At 43.0% G+C, this 16,776-nt stretch overlaps 1 pseudogene; it reads left to right on the top strand.

Annotated features, from left to right (window-relative positions):
• Positions 1-9,337: 9,337 nt before the first annotated feature.
• LOC147709139 (zinc finger BED domain-containing protein 6-like) lies at positions 9,338-10,744 on the top strand (annotated as a pseudogene).
• Positions 10,745-16,776: the final 6,032 nt, after the last annotated feature.

Genomic DNA, 16,776 nt, shown 5'->3' with positions numbered 1-16,776 from the left:
ACAGAATATCTCGCGAGCATGTTAAAACCTTATTACAAATGACCATTTTGCTCTGGAAAACCCGTCAAATTGTCATTTGGCTGTATTTTATTGTGCAAGGAGTCCTCTTTTTATTTCTAGTCTTTTGTTCAAGAGTAAGGAGGAAGTGCCCCTGAGTTTCCAGCTTCCTATTCCTGTCCACCAGGCTCTTCCCAGTGCTTTGTCTATGTGCTGTTCACTTTCATTTGGATTTGGAGCTGGAATGATCACTTTTTGTGTATGTCTGCTGCATTAAAGCTTTTTCTTGGATTTATTGAGGACTTTTGGATTTGAAATTCTCTTTTTCAAGTAAGTTGGAGTCATGATGTAGACTTGTTTGTTTGATTTGTGGTTTTTTTTAACTAAAGTATTCTGGGCTTTTCAATCCTGGTTAAAAATTACTATTGATGGCGGTCTCTGCTTTCATGAGGGGCCAACTTATATTTCTTTGAAATTTCATCCAGTATAGAGGTACCCATGGGTCCAACCATGTTTCTGGGGTGGCTGTTAATTTTCAAGTTTTTAAACATCATGGATGGCATTGGATTCAATAGCAATGTCTGTTGTTGTGGAATTTCTGTTTTTTTGTGTAATTTAATTTTGTCTTTATTTTTCAGCCAATAGGTGACCCTAGTAGTTCATGTAGTTAGTGTAGGCCTGCTTGAGTTCATTGTATTTACTTTCTGTGGGTTGCCTGGACATGTGGTGGCGGCCCTTTTGTGTTTCCAGCCACTGTGCTTTTTGCCATAGGCCTCTAAGCTTGCGGCTTACTCTGCCAGTAGCCCAGAGGTACTACTGGATTCATCATAGGTGCATGAAAGTTAATCAACTGTTTTTGTGGTGTATCTTTAATTTGTACATCATGATTGGCATGGATGGCTTTGGATTGATTTTAAAATTTTGATTTTTGGTGTGGAATTTCAGGTTTTGGGTGTGTGTAACTAAGATGGCACTTCCTGCCAGTAGGTAACCCTAGCAATACAGCTTGCGTAGTTTTGGTAACTTTGCATAATGCGACAACGCGACCTTACAGTTTTTGTCTTCTTCGCGCGTGGAGAAGTGTGGCTCAAGTGGATGGAGGGCAGACCCTGATGCAGAGGTCTGGCCCGGACCAGGGTTCAATTCCCCGCCTCGGCGGTCTTGGGCTCAAATTTCCCCGGACCTGACAATTCTCGCCTTGGTGCCTATTCCAATCATGGAGTCCCACTCTGTAACTCTGGGCAATAGCTTGCTTAATCTCCACAACGGCCCCTCGCAGCGGGATGCCTGGCTTTCACCTTGGGGATGTACAGTAATGGGTTATCTCGCAGGGGAATACCAGGAAGGGTTCCCTAAGCAAGCGCTGGGACGCTTTCGGGCAGCCATGCGCTCTACAAATCAAATTTCATTTCATTTCATTTCAATGTGCGTGCTCGGGAATGCACTAATGACGTTTTGTACAATTCGCTCTGCCGAACCCGCCGAATTTGCAATCTTGCGATCAATATGTCCCGAGTTGCATAAAAGTTTCCGAAAATGTTGATTCTGTTTATAAACTACTCATGTTGTCATTTGGTTGTAGTTTTTGGAGCATGGACCACTTCCTGTTTCTGTCCTTATGTAATTTCTTGTTTCTGGGTGGGCTGACCATGTGGGTGGCGGTGCGGCCATTTTGTGAAGCGAAGCATTTTCCCTTTGCCATAGGCATGAATTGTCTGTCTTTTCTTTCTTATCATGTTGTTGTGGGTGGCCAGGCCATGTGGTGGCGGCCATTTTGTGTGAACTTCCTTATTGCTTTTGCCATAGGCCTCAAAACTTGTGGTCTATTCTGCCAGTAGGCCTAGAGTCCCAGAGGTAGTCAGCGGGGGTGCTTGATGTAGCTGTTTCCATTTTGTCTGTTCAATTTAACATCATTTAGGGCATTGATGGCATTGGATTGAATTTCCAAATGTGGTGTTTGGGGTGTAGGTAACTTTTTGGGTGTGTGTTAACAAATGCCTTTGTATGTGTTGTTGTTGTGTAACTTTCAGTTTCAAGCTTTTACCCATGGGGATTTCTTTATTTGCATTAACATGTGATGTGTAACAGGCCTCATCCTTTGTCTGGTCATACAGGGATATAAGCCTGCTTAAGTTTATATTGTATGTACTTTCTTGTTGGTGGGCTGACCATGGGGGTGGTGGCCATCTGGTGAAGCCAGGCATTGTGCTTTTCCCATATGCCTGCTTTGTCTGTTTTTTATTCCTTTCCTGTTTTGCTTCCTTTTCTTATTTTTTTTGTTTTTTGTCAATCGCCTGTCCCTGTGGTGGCGAACATTTTTTGCGACCTTCCTTCGTGCTTTTGCCATAGGCCTCCAAGCTTGTGGTCTATTCTGCCAGTAGGCCTAGAGTCCCAGAGGTAGTCAGTGGGGGTGCTTGATGTAGCTGTTTCCATTTTGTCTGTTCAATCTCACATCATTAGGGCATGGATGGCATTGGATTGAATTTCAAAATGTGGTGTTTGGGGTGTAGGTAACTTTTGTGGGTGTGTGTTAATAAATGCCTTTGTATGTGTTTTTTTGTGTAAGTTTACAAGCTCTTAGCCATGGGGATTTGATTTCCTGCATTAACCTGTGATGTGTAACAGGCATCCTCTTTTTTCTGTCCATATAGGGATATATAGGTCTGCTTGAGTTTATTGGTTTCTGGGCTTGACCCATGTGGCGGGGAGCTGCGGTGGTTGGAGTAGTAGTGTTCTGTTTTGTTTTTTACACATAGACCTGTGTGTCTTTCCATTGTTCCTGTTGGCTTACTGTTGGTTACATCACCATTGCATTTGCTATCTGCTGAAGGTCACTGATTCTGCATCTATCCCACATGATGCACAAATTAAGGATAAACAAGTTCCACTTTCACTAGATTTGTATTTTCGTTCTTTGCTATTCTTCTTACTCTTAATGAGTGTACTAATACTAGTAATTAAAATTAAAGCAAAAAAAATTCCAGATTTGACTGATGTTCTTCTGCCTTATTTGCTTGTAGGTACACAAAAGACTGAGGAGGAGGTGGGGGCTGTGATCATTCATCGCCCGTTGTACTGCCAGACGGACGTCCTTCTGTTCTACGCCGCATGTCGTGTGACTCACCTGACCAGACATCTCTGCAACTTGTGCAACTGAGTGCTGCTGCTGACATCTGAAGAAGATGGGCCCTAAGAAAGTAGGTACCAGGTCCTCTAAGACCAAGAAAGTTGCTAAGAAGAAGGAACAGAAGAAGGAAGTATCACTTAAGTCTGGTGTGGACCCCAAAACCTTTTTTTGGAAAAAAGTATGCCTGCAGCAGCGGTGTCCGGGGTGCGAGCTGGGGCCAGCACATCCACATCAGTGGGGCCAAGCCACCAACCCAGGCCCAAACAGATGAGTGTGGAAGAGGTAGCCGGCCTAATGGTAGAAAGCAGTGATACTGAGCCTGACCTAAACTTATCCCTATCTCAAAGTAGTACACAATCCATGCAAGAGGGAACACGGCAGAAAAATGGTGAACAACAGCCACCGCCCGCAATAGTAGATGTTGAACAACAACAACCACAAGCACCGCCCACAATAGGGGATGTTCAACAACTACAACCACAACCACTGCCCGCAATAGTAGTTGTTCAACAACAACAATTAAAACAACAGGAGAGAAAGGGTTTTGTTAGGACCACTCTTTTACCCCTTACAAATAAATGTATTGCAATCAACATAAGAGTGTCAAACAAAAGAAAATGAACTACAAAGGATGAAACACAAAACCAGTTGTGCAAGTAGACAGTGTAGAAATTTACACCGACTGAGAGTTCTGAAATTTAGTAAAGAGATAGGGTGCACGTGCTTAGTGTGGAAAAAGGACCCTCAGGCACCAACTGAAAAAGTCGGTAGCCAGTTGTCTTCATTGGGTCCCTGATAGTTGGAAAAAGAAACTGAAATGGTGATTGAAAAAGTGCTTTAAAAAGAGTGTGGGCTACTCATCAAGCAATGATTTTATTGAGAAGGTAGCTCTAACTCTATTAAAAACAGTGAGAAAACAATGGACTGGTGATTGGTTGAGTTAGCTTGAACAAATAAGTCCTCACAGTGGTGACAAATAAACAAAGATGGTCAACATGTTTCTGCTAAGGAGCCCAAAGTCAGCTCAGCATTCGTCAGGATCAAAACACTCATTCATACTCCTTGGTGGGCACTCACTAAGGTGTCCTAGCCTAAGGTGTAGAAAAAGAATTTTTTTTTAAACTAATACAACCTGATTACTGTAAAAGTTCCTATGATGGATGAATCTCCAAGAAGTCTCGCCTCATTAAGGGAGACAAAAAATCTGAAAAATAAAAGAAACTAACAAATCTGTTTTGTATGTAACTGTTCTGCAATTATCAAAATTCAGTATATCTAAGCAACCGTGCACATGTATTCCCAGTAATGAAATTAATACAGAGAATTATACTGTTGAAGATACAGGGTACAGTGCCCAGGAAAAGGCTATCTCATTATATGAGTTCTCAAACAAGTGCTCACTGTTTATTAGCCTATATCAGAGGACACGCAAATCATATTATTTATGCATGTTTAAAGGGTAGATACTTAATCAGTGAAAGTGCTCGTCGGAATAAAAGACCAACCAAAGATTGGAATTTTTAGAAATGCAAATACGTCCCTTGAATAGGGCACAATCAGGTAGCAAGTCGTGTTAGAGAGGGTAAACCCACTTTAAAATGTCCGTTGTCGAACATCATGGGCTGGCGGTGGGGGGAAAACCTTCACGCTCGGTCAATCTATCAGCAGAAGACAGGGAGGTTATTACGCTATAAAACTCCTCTGCTAGCGTGTGGTTGGAGTCACAAAGGTTACTAGCGGTAATTAGAATGAAGACCGTAAACTTACTTGCTCCGATGCAACTCCCCGCCTGTAAACCTGCTTAAGCCACAACCGCCGCCCGCAACAACCTAGAGGCAATGCGGTCGTGGATTTGTTTTGTAAGGAAATGCGGAAGTCCGGGAAGGGCGCAGCTCGCGTTGTTAGCGGTCACGTGCTCCTGCAACTTCTCATTTTACTTAAAGGAGCCTCACTGTTTTATTGCTAACTGTGCCGTGTTCGCAGACTATCGGCATAATAGACCGAAATGAACCCATTGCTGTAGGTAAATGAGTTGTGTTACTGGTATTGTGTTCGAAAAAGAGGCATATATCGCCAGTGTGCTTGCGGGATACAAGAATGTCAGGACGCATACCGGGTATAGTTATTTAAGTTGACAGACAATTGGTCACTTTATCAACCTAACCCCAACAGTGTATTCGATTACATGCTTCTGCGTTTTAGTTAAGTTGGAAGTAATGGAAAACATAGAGCAGAAGGTAGCCTGTAGAAGAAAAAAGTATGTGTAACCATTGTATCTTCTTCTGGTAGTTCTACAGTTAGCAGCATCGAAAGGAGACTTTTAGTGTCCTTAATATAGGTACTGGTGGATTGTACCAAGGGTTTGAAGAAGAAATCACAATATTTTGAGAGTGGCTCCAACTGGGAGCCAATCCCAGACACAATGGGTCTTCCCGGTGGTGGAACCCGGTTTTTATGGGTTTTCGGGAGGGTGTAAAAGTAGGGTATTTTCTCTTCAGAACTAGTCAAAAAGTCAATGTAATGTTAGATGTGGCAGGAACACTACTAAACTAACTACCCATTTTTTGGAAAATGGACATGGCCCCAATGATGTGAAATGGGTGATAATAGAGCAAATCAACACAAACAATGAAGGCACTCTTTTTGAAAAGGAGCAAAGGTGGATATATCGCCTTTCTACACACCTCCACGGCCTTAATGACGATATTCCGTGGGGGACGGTAATGCCGAGATAACTGCATCATTATTCTCATTAGACATTGCTGGTTTCTTTGACAGTGGCTTTTTGTCTGACATAATTGATACAATGGTTACACATACTTTTTTCTTCTACAGGCTACCTTCTGCTCTATGTTTTCCATTACTTCCAACTTAACTAAAACGCAGAAGCATGTAATCGAATACACTGTTGGGGTTAGGTTGATAAAGTGACCAATTGACTGTCAACTTAAATAACTATACCCGGTATGCGTCCTGACATTCTTGTATCCCGCAAGCACACTGGTGATATATGCCTCTTTTTCGAACGCAATACCAGTAACACAACTCATTTACCTACAGCAATGGGTTCATTTCGGTCTATTATGCCGATAGTCTGCGAACACGGCACAGTTAGCAATAAAACAGTGAGGCTCCTTTAAGTAAAATGAGAAGTTGCAGGAGCACGTGACCGCTAACAACGCGAGCCGTGCCCTTCCTGGACTTCCGCATTTCCTTACAAAACAAATCCGCGACCGCATTGCCTCTAGGTTGTTGCGGGCGGCGGTTGTGGCTTAAGCAGGTTTACAGGCGGGGAGTCGCATCAGAGCAAGTAAGTTTACGATCTTCACTCTAATTACCGCTAATAACCTTTGTGACTCCAACCACACGCTAGCAGAGGAGTTTTATAGCGTAATAACCTCCCTGTCTTCTGCTGATAGATTGACCGAGCGTGAAGGTTTTCCCCCCACCGCCAGCCCATGATGTTCGACAACGGACATTTTAAAGTGAGTTTACCCTCTCTAACACAACTTGCTACCTGATTGTGCCCTATTCAAGGGACGTATTTGCATTTCTAAAAATTCCAATCTTTGGTTGGTCTTTTATTCCGACGAGCACTTTCACTGATTAAGTATCTACCCTTTAAACATGCATAAATAATATGATTTGCGTGTCCTCTGATATAGGCTAATAAACAGTGAGCACTTGTTTGAGAACTCATATAATGAGATAGAATTCTCCTGGGCACTGTACCCTGTATCTTCAACAGTATAATTCTCTGTATTAATTTCATTACTGGGAATACATGTGCACGGTTGCTTAGATATACTGAATTTTGATAATTGCAGTACAGTTACATACAAAACAGATTTGTTTGTTTCTTTTATTTTTCAGATTTTTTGTCTCCCTTAATGAGGCGAGACTTCTTGAGATTCATCCATCATAGGAACTTTTACAGTAATCAGGTTGTATTAGTTTAAAAAAAAATTCTTTTTCTACACCTTAGGCTAGGACACCTTAGTGAGTGCCCACCAAGGAGTATGAATGTTTTGGTCCTGACGAATGCTGAGCTGACTTTGGGCTCCTTAGCAGAAACATGTTGACCATCTTTGTTTATTTGTCATCACTGTGAGGACTTATTGGTTCAAGCTAACTCAACCAATCACCAGTCCATTGTTTTCTCACTGTTTTTAATAGAGTTAGAGCTACCTTCTCAATAAAATCATTGCTTGATGAGTAGCCCACACTCTTTTTAAAGCACTTTTTCAATCACCATTTCAGTTTCTTTTTCCAACTATCAGGGACCCAATGAAGACAACTGGCTACCGACTTTTTCAGTTGGTGCCTGAGGGTCCTTTTTCCACACTAAGCACGTGCACCCTATCTCTTTACTAAACTTCAGAACTCTCAGTCGGTGTAAATTTCTACACTGTCTACTTGCACAACTGGTTTTGTGTTTCATCCTTTGTAGTTCATTTTCTTTTGTTTGACACTCTTATGTTGATTGCAATACGTTCAACAACAACAACCACAACCACCGCCCGCAATAGTAGTTCTTCAAGAACAACAACCACAACCTCTGCCCGCAATAGCAGTTCTTCCTCCCGAAGTCGGGGCAGTTCAGGAAATTGAGCCTCATTCTGAGCAAGAAGAAGAGAAGCCACTCCTGCAGGAGATCTATTGTCTTCCAAATCCCCACCAAGGAAAAAGAGGGTTAGTCCATGGTGTTCTTCACCAAGCATCCCTTCTGATGATCTAGATCTCAATTGAGAGCCACAACAATCTGAGCATGAGAGGGAGAGACATCCCAAGACCAGGCTAGGGAAAAGGAAGGTTCCAGCAAGCCTTACACTTATGGAGGTCGATGTAGATCAGCAGGATAATGATGATGATGAGTCAGACCCAGTCATCACGAGCATTACTCCTGGTCCCAAGAACATGGAGACCAACATTTTCACCCTATCCAGATTGGCTGCGAGTAGGGATGTAGCACGCATACCTCCTACACAGGCAACACCAAAAGTACAGCCAGCTTCCATTTTTACATTAGCAAAGGGTCGGCAGCGTCCTAAATCCAGCACAAGCTCCACCTCAGCAGAAGTAGGTAGTGGTGGTACTACTACTGTGCAGCCACATAGTGAAATTCAACACACACCCTCCAGTTCATCCGGCATTGGAAGTAGCGCCTCTAGCACGAGACAAAAGTTAAACTCCCCAGTGTGAGACTTCTTTACGGTAAGCGCACATGAGGACAACATTGTTATATGCTCCATTTGTCATGTCTCTGTTAGTCGTTGTAAGCTTGGTACAAACTATGGTACTGGAGGCCAAATGACCCATTTGAAAAAGCACCACTTAATCAGGTGGGAGGACCACCTTCATAGCATAAGAACTGGAACCATTGATGTTGGTGGGGATAAACTAGTACAAGGTCCACTCATGGTTGAACAGGAAGAAGAAGAGGGAGACATTCTATCTGGGAGTGGTACACAAACTACCCCTGTCGCCAGCACTGGAGGGGTACAGCCCACATCTTACTCATCAGCAACTTCTCATTGGCACTAGAGTAAGAGTCAGCCGGAGACACCAAGGAGTATTGCTGCGAAGTCTGCGATGCAAAGTCCTGCATCGAGTATACCCGAAAGAAATACCAAGCAGCGTACCATTACCAGCATGTTTAGGCAGGAGGGAAAGTACGAGTGCAACCACCCAATAGCATGTTTGTACAATGCTAAGCTTGCTAAAATGTTAGCACTGGACCTTCTCCCTTTTTCTTTTGTTGAAGGGGTGGATTTTCTGGAATTTGCGACAACCATCTGCCCAAAATGGAACGTTCCCAGCCACTACCATTTTGCCAGAGTTGCTGTTCCAGCACTACACCACGACGTGCTGGAATTGATTGGAAAAACGTTACATCAGAGTGCTGTTCATAGTATCCACCTGACAACAGACATGTAAAGCAGTTGCCAAGCCACCGATTACATGTGTATCACTGCACACTGGATCTCTTTTTCAGGTGCTAGAGACAAGTTAACTGCAGGCGTTGACGCTGTTGAGGTTTTTAATGATACTCACAGACATGCAACTGTAGCCATGTTTGCTATGGAGAAATCTCATACTGCTGAAAACATTTTGTCTGAGTGTAATAGCAAGGTCTTTGAATGGCTGCAAGCAGAAGGCCTTAAGATTGGTTTTGTTGTTGCCACTGACAATGGCAATAATGTAGTGAAGGCAATGAAAGATGGTGGGTATTTTAGGATCCCGTGTTTGGAACACTGCATTAACATAGTTGTGCAAGACTTCCTGAAAAATGAAAGCAAAGTCAGCAACTTACTGACCACCTTCAGAAGAATATGCACGCATTTCAACCATTCTTTTAAAGCCCGGAAGCAGCTACGGGTCATTCAGCGTGAGCATAAAATGCCAGTCAAAGCACTCATCCAGGAGGTCCCAACACGTTGGAACTCAACTTATTACATGCTTGATTGTCTGTTTGAGCAGTACATACCACTTAATGCTTATGTCATGACAAGAAGATTAGGGGATCCTACTGTTAATGTTAAAGCCATGCCCGTTGAGATGTGGCAATGGAACCTCATTAAATGCTTGACAGAGATGCTACTTCCTTTTGAGGTCTTCACACGTGCAGTCAGCAGGGAGGACTGTACTATGGGCCAAGCTATCCCATTGTTGTACATGCTAGAGCAACAGCTGAAGGAGGTGTCTGAAACATACGAAGGTGTGGAAGAAAAACTTGATGCATGTTATTTGGCACACGCCTTAGCCGGCCGCTTATCGGAGAATACAAGGATTCAAAATATGATTGTGTCACATCAACATTACATTACTGCCACAATTTGGGATCCGTGGTACAAATTATTTCTGAACAGTAACGCAGTAATTCCTTTTTCAGAAGGGGATGTTGCCAACTACAAAGCTTTAATAGCTGAGGAAGCCACTGATTTAGAAAACGAACGGCTCTTAATTAGAGGCCTGCAAGTGCCAGCTCTGGACAGTGCAAGTACTACAGGGCATCCTATATAGTCAAGTTCTTCAGAGCATGAGAGCAGTGCTTTTGCTTCCCAGCAGACACCAACACTACCACTAACAACAGCGCCAAGAGGATCTGATTCAGCAGACACAACCAAAAAAATAGCTGCTTGGTTTCTACAGAAAGGGATGGGTAAGTCCGTTGCTGTCGCAAAGGGAAAAGAGGGCAAGCAAATCTGAGCACCACTGAACATTGAGCGGATGGTCCAGGCCTATCTGGATGACACAACAGAGGTGTTCATGGAGCAAAGCCCATTGGTCCATTGGTATGGGAAAAGAAGCCACTGGCCAGTGCTCAGCAGGCTGGCGATAAAGTATCTGGCTTGTCTTGTCACAAGTGTCTCTTCTGAGCGTGTTTTCAGCGCTGCTGGTGCCATTGTAACTGTGAAAAGGACCAGTCTCTCCCCCAAAAGCGTGGAAAGGTTAACGATGATCAAAATGAATCAACACTTCATACCACCAGACTACAAAATAGGTGAATCACAGCAGGCAGAGCATAGCGAGTTCGAAGACATAACTACTGGGTTACATGACCTACTTCTGTCCGAACCTCCAGTGTTTGAGGACGAGCTCCTCTTCCCTGACAACTAGGCTTTCAAATTGTTACTTTCTCCCTTCCTTTATTTGTGTGTATATATGTCTTTCTGGTGCAAATCAAACCACAAACAAATCCATCACCACTGTCTCTTTTTATTTACCTATTGGAGTTGCACGTCTGTGCATTTAACTGTCCACTCAATTCCTCGGAGTCCTGCTCCATCTTCCTGACTCACACTCAATACAATTCCATCTTGCCATACATTGGATGGAGATGGGGAATAGTACAATAATGTAGCCTCTAACAGTCCCTGCATAACAAGTGAACCGTACGTGTTATGTTATGTTATGTTAAAAAGTTTATACCGCGCACGTACACCAATACGGTTTCTTGGCGCTCATAACACTTATAACGAACCAGGGCAAAGGGTATTATTCTGAGGCAGCTTTGAAAAGGAAAGTTTTTAAAGTTTTCCTGAACGACTCATAAGAGGGGCAGTGGCGAAAAGAAGAAGGGAGGGAATTCCAGAAGGAAGGGCCTAAAAATGAAAAACGCATTCCGCCGTGTTTTTTGCGGCAGTTAGATGGGATGCAGAGAAGGTTATTAGCAGAAGATCTTAGATTACGGGTAGGGAGGTATCTCTTTAGCTTGGAGGAGATGAATTCAGGGGCGCGGTTATGGAGAGATTTGAATATGGTGCATCCGAGTTTGAAGGAGCACCGTGTAGCCACTGGGAGCCAATGGAGGCTCCTCAGAAGGGGGGAGACATGCTGGTGTTTACGTTGGTGGAACACCAAGCGGGCGGCCTGGTTCTGAATTAACTGGAGTTTTTGAAGCTGATAGGCAGGAATCCGCGCATACAAGATGTTAGCGAAGTCAACCCTGGAGATGGCCAAAGCCAGTATGACTAGTATGAGTGCCTCTCTGGTAAGAAATCGGCAGATCTTGCGGATCCTACGCAGTTGAAAAAAGCAGGATGAGGTAACAGCCGAGATCTGGGATTTCATAGATAAGTCCTCAGAGATGACCACTCCTAGGCTTTTCACAGAGCTGACCGGGCGAGGGGGGGTGCCAAGAGAAAGGGGCCAGTAATTGTCATCCCATGGATTGGTAGGACCACCCACCAGAACAAGTTCTGTCTTAGACGGGTTCAGCTTGAGCTGGCTGTGAGCCATCCAGTCAGAGATGAACAACATTGTACGTGAACATAGCCATCTTCTGTTTTCTTTGCAATCTGAAACTCATCACTGTCTTAAGGCTACTACCTCTGTCTGCAGGCAATAATACACAACTCTTCACTGTCAGAACTTGAGCAGGCATCCAAAACTAAAGTAAACTCGTGACTCGTCATCACTTTCAGAAGGCTCGGCAGCATCTGTGATCATCTGACAGCCAAAGAGAAGATCAAGACAGGTATTTGAAATGAATGATGCCATGCATTGCATTGGATGCTTGCCGACTCTGAGCAAATGTGCATGGAGTAGAAGTATACTAGTAGTTTAATAATTAATAGCCAAGTACTTGTGTTGTGACTCAAGTGATAGTCAATTTTTCCATGTTGTTTAATAATATATATAAACCAATTGTACTCCTACTACTCCAGGTGCAGTCTGGACTTACTTAATCGTAGTCACTCACTACAGACTGAGTTGCTGTTGGTCTGTTGGACAACAGGTACACGTGCCACACCGGATGATGATGACCACCATAGTATCTTTGCACGCTGTCAGGCAGTTGGATCTGAGATGATTGATGGAAGATGTTTCAGGGATTGGAATACAAGGGAAACACAACCAATTAACAACAAGCACAGCAGACCCAGGCTACTACATGTGTGTGCAGTGGTAGAGTACAATAGTGGTATGATTGATGACTGACAATGGCGCATTGATTTAGTCGCTTGATTTGGAAAATGCTACGTTACTTTTTATGCCTTTTGTCTGGCTCCGTGAAAAATTAAGGTAAATGCAGTTTGGGTCACGGGCGACCCGGTGTCGTGGGTCTGTTCTGTGGTGACTCCTATCTTGTTGTCCTTCTAGATGAATGCTGTGCAACTAGTAGAGTTAGACACAATGTATCCAAGCCGCTTCAGTCTGAAAGTCTTCTTGCTCACAACGAGTCTTGTATTTGTTTGCACTTCACTGTATTTCCATTTTTTTTCATTGACTTTTTTTTGTAATTCCCTTTTCTTTTTCCATCAACACTTAAAGGCTGGGCTTTTACCCAGTGCTATTATACTTTGAGCAACAACTCACCCTTACCTTACCAATCCTCATCATCAAGCAAGTGGAACCCAAGAATGATATTCAGCGTGTCCATGGAAGGGAGGACCAAGAAGATGAATGACGAGATACACATTTTGGACCTGGATAATACAGAAACTTTTGTATCATTTTGTTTATTTTATTCCTTTTTCCTCTTCATTAATATAACGCTTGTGTGACTTTGTTTGGTAATTGCTACCTACAACTATTGCTTAATTTTCTTTTTCTTAGCTTTCTGCCCGCTACAGCAGGTATTAGGGTTTCTCTGAGGGCATACAGCCTAGGCAAATGTCATATATAAGAAATACTTCCTTGTACTGTAGAATTGTGTAGTAGTTCAAGTAACACTCATTATTATTAACCATCAACTTATAAAATTTCTCTTCATCATGCATGCATTTCCTTTTCCTACCTTTATTTTAGATTCATTGGGTACTGGATCATCATCATCAATCATCGTTTTCATTGTTTTGCTTTTGTTGTCTCCATGCTTACAATTTTTCTTTGTCAAACCTTTCCCCAAACCCCCGTTCCCATCCATTCATCAAACCCTAACCCTCTTTCCCCGGGCTGTGTGGTTTTATATTGAAGTGTGATGTTACATAAAATGTACACCAACAATTTGATCACACGCTTGCTGGGGCAGATGTGGTGAATGCAACACTAATTAAATGTCAACAAGGCATGGCCAGGATCTTCTTCTGCTTGTCCACCTAAGCTCTGTGTATGTACAAGCCAAATCATTTTCCAAAGGGACCCACCAAATACATCTAATTAATTGCCGGCATTGTTTGGATTTAAGTTTACAGCATTAAAGTTTATGAATTAGGATTGTGTTTAAGTGACTCCTTCAACACAACTACAGTTGAACTTCTTATCTTCTCTTGTACTTGGCAGTCCCCGACACCATTGTTTTCTTTTAGTTTAGCAGTTGCAATATTGTTTTTGGTCAACTTTTTTGTCCTTTTTGGTTTTGGTACTTTTATACTACCCCCACATTGTCTCTCACACAAATGACTGCCTCTTTCTTTTTGTTTGCAAATGCTAGTGCCAGTGTCAACTACTACCATCACACAACCACAGATTCTTCTCCATTGTCTTGTTATGCAGCCCTTGCGGTGCCGAACTTAATCATCATCAGCAATCACAGGTAAGATAAGTTTGCTGTGAGGTATAACGGAGGAGAGACTGGTAGTTCTTCTAATGCGACAAATGTAACTCAGTGAGTGGTACCGCATCTATCAGTCTGCATGCTACAAATGTGGGCAAGTAATAAATTATTTCAATCAAAAGCACTGTCCGCTGACCTGCATCTCCAATTAAACCTTGCGACGTACATTAATTGGTAAAACAGTATCCCTCCCACAAATTCACATCATATGTGTACGTTGAAAATAAATAACATTTATTCATGAACAGAAGACTACATAAGAAAATAGCAATTCCTATCCCACACCTCACCCACCCCACTCCCTACCCTCCCTAACCCCAACCAAATGTCCAAGCCCAAGGAATGTCCCACAAAAACCCCAACACCCAATTCCCACCCACCAGCAAAAGTATTAAAAAAAGAGGCAAATGAACAGGGTCCATTACAATCAGCGGGCTTTCAGGTGTTTGTCCACCAATATCTTGACCCGCTCCTCTAATTGATCCTCCAGCTTTGCCACCCGGAAGAGAATCTGTTGCCAAAATGCATGGCACCTACATTTGCATCCATGTGGGGGGGCGGCTGATGTTGAGAAATGCCGCCGGTGGGCGGCTGCCTGACCACGGCGCCGTACTCCTGCAGATGGGGCCTGGCTGGGGGCCGGGGCATTGGAAGAGGCAGCAGCTTCTGCTGCCGCCTCCTCCTCCTCCTCGACCTGAGCAACCAGCCGGCGGTATGCGTCCACGATGGCCTGCAGTTTCCTTTGCCAGACCCTGGCTGCCAACTCCTTCCGGGACGGTTTTTGGTAAGGAGTAGCTATAAAGAAAGAAGCATAATTGTTGTAATCCAAACTCCCAGCAAATCAGTAACGCAAAATTACTTTAACACATAGTGGCACAGTAGCACTAGCAAGCTCAGTTCAAAACTTGGTGGTAAGTTTAAGTATCTATCATCCAGATTGCACGGCCTGTAACATTTGTTGGACTTTTTGCCCGGCATTATACTTGCCCTAGTACTATGGGTGGACTTCAGTACACATAAGAACACCAGTCTTTTTCGTATCTCCTTTTATATTATAGACTCTGCTTCCGGTGACAGTCTCCACCGAAGATTAATACAATACATACATGGGTCATCCATGCATTAAAAGTAAATGTCTATCATTCTTTATTATCGCTTGACAAACCTTAGCTAGTTTTACTTTCACCAACAACCATCCTTGCGTCCACTCCTTCCTTGCCTTGCCTTTGGGTTTGACACAAACACCGCTGCTGATTCTTTCTATCCACTCCCCACCCATATTTTGTCTCCCACCCAGGCAGGCATCTTCTTTCACCTTCCACCCATCCTTCAACAACCCATGCATCGGATTCCTATCAGCCACCTGCATGCTGCTTCCAAAGTATCGCTCTATGGTAGTTGACTTGTTTGTCCTTCCTCCTTCCTCCTTCCTCCTTCCTCCTTCCATCATACTTCACTTCTTTCACATTTTGTAAAAACACATCCATCAAGGTCAACTTATCAGACTTTTAGTCTTCTCCATAACTTTCATAGCTGAGTTGGAGTCTGATAGAAGAGGCCTTGTTTACTCAACTCACACTGGTGGCAATGCTATTGCTAATGCATTGGCAATGCCAACTAAAGGTGGTGTCATTCAACCGTTGTATATAGTCCAGTACAACTTCAAGTTCATACTCACTTACTAAGTCTCAGAGTACAGTGAGGGAAATGTTCCCCGTCCACTTAGTAATGCGGATAAGTAATGAATATAACTTACCACCGTCCACCGCTAATATTTCCTCCTCCACTGGTGCTCCTGTAGGTGCCGCAGCTTCTGTCCCCTCTGGGATGGCTTCAGTTGCATCTCCGCTGGCCCCGTCAACACTGGTGGGTGGTAGTTGATGTGCACCAATAAAAACAAGTACACCTTTTTAGATACATGTACACCTCCCCCTATTTTACTTGTTTTTTCACTTGGAAGGAAGTTTGGCAAAACAGTAAAGTACAAGATAAATCATCAGTAATCCAAATTGCGTACTACAGCTGAGTCACTAGACAGACATTAGTATTAATTTATTATGTTATATGGTCCCTAAGCTCATCTCCTCTGCTACTCTAGTACTTGGAAAGTTAGCCTGAGCCATGTAACCATTTTAGATCCATGTCTCCTGTTTTGCGCATGTTACCTTACATGTTGTTGCGCAGTAAGATGCCTTTGAGGCCACATGAGTGTTGCAATGAATACAACTGCAGAGGTTGAAAAATAACAAGGCACGTTTTTGTATGTACTATGGATTTTGGTTAGTCCCTAATGCTTATCCATAATGTTACACCTTTTGGCATAACTGCAAAAAGCTTGCATAATTGTATTTCATAATGTCTAACGTGCACCACTTTTGTCATTATTTTAGGTAGATGAGAAGATTTCCTTCTACGAACCAGAGATTTCCAGAGCTTACTAAAGATGCATGTGTAACCAGTATACGTTCAATCATGGTGCGGGGTCTCCCACATTTTCCACAGTTCCCTATCGTGCACTAGTAGTTGTACAAATGTATAGTTTTAATCTTTTTTTTTTCCTGGTGGACCTGGATGTATTTCACTCAACAACTTACGAAGACTGGTAGTATTTTAAAAAAAATAAAGCTTTTGAACTACCACATTGACTAAG

Source organism: Lissotriton vulgaris, chromosome 6, assembly GCF_964263255.1.
Source record: "Lissotriton vulgaris chromosome 6, aLisVul1.2, whole genome shotgun sequence".
Classification (NCBI taxonomy): Eukaryota; Metazoa; Chordata; class Amphibia; order Caudata; family Salamandridae; genus Lissotriton; species Lissotriton vulgaris.
This window is presented reverse-complemented; position numbering and strand designations above follow the sequence as displayed.